This window comes from Triticum urartu, chromosome 4 (assembly GCF_003073215.2).
Source record: "Triticum urartu cultivar G1812 chromosome 4, Tu2.1, whole genome shotgun sequence".
NCBI classification, from domain to species: domain Eukaryota; kingdom Viridiplantae; phylum Streptophyta; class Magnoliopsida; order Poales; family Poaceae; genus Triticum; species Triticum urartu.
Genome location: NC_053025.1, coordinates 271,970,496 through 271,974,555, shown reverse-complemented (window position 1 = coordinate 271,974,555; position 4,060 = coordinate 271,970,496).

The window sequence follows — 4,060 nt, the reverse complement described above, 5'->3', positions numbered from 1 at the left end:
CCGCCTGGTCTCAATCATCATGGCTCGCGTCATCGAAACCTCGCGAGGTTTACCTGGCCCTGATCTCTCCGCCCCTCGTGAGCCAGCCTGGTGAGGCCGCTCCTGAGGAGGTCTTTGTCGGATTTCGGGTTCCGGCAGACCCTTGAGGTTCGAACACTGGGGTGCGCGCGGAGATTTCACCTCCTACTTACCTACACTCCTCCGCCTTACTAGGATCTAAACTAAGGAAAGAACAACACAAGAGACAAAGGGTTTATACTAGTTCGGGCCACCGTTGTGGTGTAATACCCTACTCCAGTGTGTGGCATGGTGGATTGCCTCTTGGGCTGATGATGATGAACAATACAAGGAAGAACAGCCTCGCGAGGGTCTGCTCTTGGCTGGGGCGGTGAACTGCTGGGAGGAGCTCAGTCACCCCTCTCTCTCTCTACCTGATCTTCTCTATCTTTCCAATTCTCTGGCCAGCTCTTTTCCCCCTAGCCTCCCCTTTGCTCTGTGGGTGGCTAGTCCTATTTATAGAGGCCCTGGTCCTCTTCCCAAATATCGAGCGGGAAGGGAGCCAACAATGGCAGGCTAATTTAAAGGGGGGACAACTAGTATCAACTATCCTGACAAAAGTAGTCTTCGCCTGCGCAAAGCTCTGGTGATGACGCCGTCTTGGGCTCCACGGTGACCTCCATCTCGTAGTCCTCCTGGTCTTGGTCTCGTTGCACTGAAATGGCAACCTTTGTCTGATGCCTCGATACTCCGCGGCTGCGCTTGCCCCCTTTGCACCAAAGAGGAAGGGAGGACGCTCCGCGGGCTGGCACCCGCCTGGCGCCCCCGGTCGTCATGGCTTGCGTCACGGGCACCTCGTGACGTACCCTGCCTTGATCTCTCCGCCTCCTCGTGAGCCAGCCTGACGAGGCCACGCCTGAGGAAGCTCCACGTCATCCGCCCCGCGAGGCTTGGCCCCTCGTGAGGGTCTTGGGTTTGTGTTGGTGAAGATGGGTCGCGCTGGGCCCCCCTTTGAGCCACGCCGCGGGCCGCAGGCAGGCATGTCTGGGGAGCCCCGTTCCTAGAATGCCGACAGTAGCCCCCGGGCCCAAGGCGCGCCCGGACTTGGCCGTGCAGGGAGGCGGAAGGGCAAGAGCGAAGCGCCGCGGGCCCTAACAGCCTGCGGCCTTGGGCGCCGCGTGGCGGTTGGTTGGATGTGGGCGTCTCCACTTCCCCATGGCGCCTCGGCAACTGCACGGATTGGACAAGTCCCTGCATGCAAAGCGGGTCATAATTACCTGCTATCGTGGAGGTCGGCGGTTGGCCTTCGCCGGCCATAAGTACGGGACAGCGCGCGCCCTTCCAGTCCATCTGTCCTTGCTTCTCCTTCTTCCCGATCCTTGCTCCGTCTTGCTGCGATGGCTCCGATCCGCTGGTTCTCGGTGGCAGAAAAGGGAAAAGCTCCCCGAGAGGAGCCAGACCCACTCCCGCCGAAGAAATGGCTCGTCCCTCGTGGCCCGGACAAAGGGGCCCTTCAGGTGGTGTGGAGGCCTTGGTGCGAGCGGGTGCCGCCGAGGTTCCCGCTGCCATTGTACGCCCACGTCGAGGGCCCCGAAGGAGCTGATGCTGACCGCCATGGGCGGCGCTGCCGTCGGCGCCGACGGGTCATGAAGGTGTGGGTCGTCCCCCCTAGGGTACACACCGAGGGCTCCTCCCAAGAGTTCGTGCTCCACGTCGCCATTCCTCCTTAGTCTTGGATCTGCCTTCCTCCCTTCTTCGCATCCATCATCCCCAGGGGGAGCCCCTGGAGCTCTGGCTGCAGCACGCCGGCTACAGCACCCTCGCGACTGAGGCAGAGGTCGCGGTCGTTGCCCCGGGCGAGGTCTTCATGACTCGGGGCTGGAGAGAGATCGTCCGGGTTTGCAGGGTAAGGGGCATCTTCGCGATCCACTTGGATTATGACGGTGCTTCGATGATGCTCTTCAAGGTCTTCGATGCGAGCGGGCGCCGGCTGGAGTGCTGCCCCGGGGAAGGTGGCCCGGACCCTGCCGCAACGAGGACTGGGCCCGCCAACTGCTCCCTTGGCGGCTCCTCAGGCGGTGGAGGCGTCGGAGGCTCCAGCGACTCCGGCAAGCTCTTCGCGACTCCGGAGACGAGCGACGACAGCTACGAGCCCCTTAGCCGGCGCCGCTCCTGGAGCAGGGCAGGCTCGTCCGGCCGCCGCCGTCTCTGATCTTGATGGGGTTGGTGTTGGTGCTTGACGGCCCACTGTTGATGATGGCGTCTTTTGTAGGGTCGTGCGTAGCTTGTGTCCCTTTAGGATCTGTTCCCTGCGAGGAATCAAAAACGCGCCCCGTGGGGGCTTGTAAGGTGCCTGTGATCCTATTTTGTTAATATAACCCTTGTCGTAGAATTGCGTGAGTTGCTCATTCCGTCTTAGCTCAGTCCTCCCTTTCGAACCTCACGAGGGCTTGGTGCTCTGCGCCGACAGGTCCCAGTCCCAAGGCGGCTTCAGCCATCGCTGGTATGCCAGGTCGCGATGTCGTGGTCAAGGCCAGGAGGTGAGCGAACCGGAGTCCGGTAAGAGCCCCTGAGTCGCGATGCTCAGGAGGTCCCCTTTGGCGCCCAAGCGACCGTTGTTTGGTGAGAAAGGAGAGCGGCGTCGCTAACACGGGGTAGCATTAGGTGCGGGGATGGTGCCACGGCAGCTGGCGCTTCCGGGTGATGACTTATCTCGAGGATCAGGGGCCGCTCTCTAGTGTGTCACCGGGTCTGTGCATCGGCAGGCGCGAGGTTGCTCAGTGAGGTACTCGTGTGTCTCTCCCCTCTCGCCTTTGCTCCCCTTTCTGCTCTACGTCCTCGGGTCCCGGCCCTCGAGCGAGTCTCAGCCGTCGCTGGTATGCCAGGTCGTGATGCCGTGGTCAAGGCCAGAGGGTGAGGGCTGGAGAGCCAGTAGGAGCCCTGAGTCGCGATGCTCAGGCACCCCCCTTTAACGTGCAAGCGGTTCGTGTGGATGAGAGCGAAGGAGGCACCACAAGGGCCTCGCCTGACGTAGCTCCTTCAGGAGGTCCTGCAGGTCCATCATAGAAAAAAAAGAAGGGGTTGCCATGACAATTGACAGTCAGCCATTGGTTGCTTCCGACGGGTAGTGAGGCACTGAAGGCTTGACGAGGTGACGCTATGCGGGGCTGCCGCGGCCAGAGCTCAGCCATCCAGGTTTGTCGGCGTTGCAGGGACGGACCCATGCGCAAGCGTCGTGCCGTTTTGGGAGCAGCTCCGTTAGTTGGTGTCAGCTGAGCAGGCAACTAGGTAAAACACATTAGCCGCGAAGGAGTGGATTCGTTCAAATAGATGCTGGGAATGCGGACATCACTGGGTCAGGCCCGAGCGGCTTGGGGATCATGCAGCCCGAGGGGCGCCCCCAACAAGGTAAGCTAACAACATGGAATAAAAAGGGATACACGCCGCAGGGACGGACCCACGCGGCCTGGGAATAATGCAGCCCTGGGGGGGCGCTCCTAGCTGGAAATAGAACTCGAAAAGATGTCACCTGAAGATGTTGAGGACGAAGGAGCATTGGTGTAGCAAGCTCGGTGGGCTACGGGTGCCGATCCTCACGAGCCCCCAGGCCCAGGGGCCTCGGGAGGCTCCGGAGGCACTGGCGGCTCCTCGCGGGCCATCTCCATCCTTGCCAGGGCTGCGGAACGCCTGGCCTCCCGTGCCTCTATGATGCCCCTTATGAGGCGCTGGTACGTGTCAGCCGCGTTCGGCAAACCGTAAGGCATGCGAACGTAGCTGTGGGGTGGGCCTCCGCAATGCCCCACTCGCGAGGGCCAGAGGCGCTCCAGAGAGGCGACTCGGTTGAGCCCTGGTATGTCGATGCAGACGCGCAGCCCACCATCCTCGCCTGGATGGGGAGCCACTTCTGGTAGGCGGCGGCCACCTTTCATGACTCTTGACTCCTGTAGCTCCTGAATAGCCTTGCTGACGAACTCCTGAGGGTCTGGGTCTCCTTGCCTTGCTCCTTCTTGAGGGAAACGTGCTTCGAAACACGCCTCCATGTGGTGCCCAAGCGCCTCCCTCG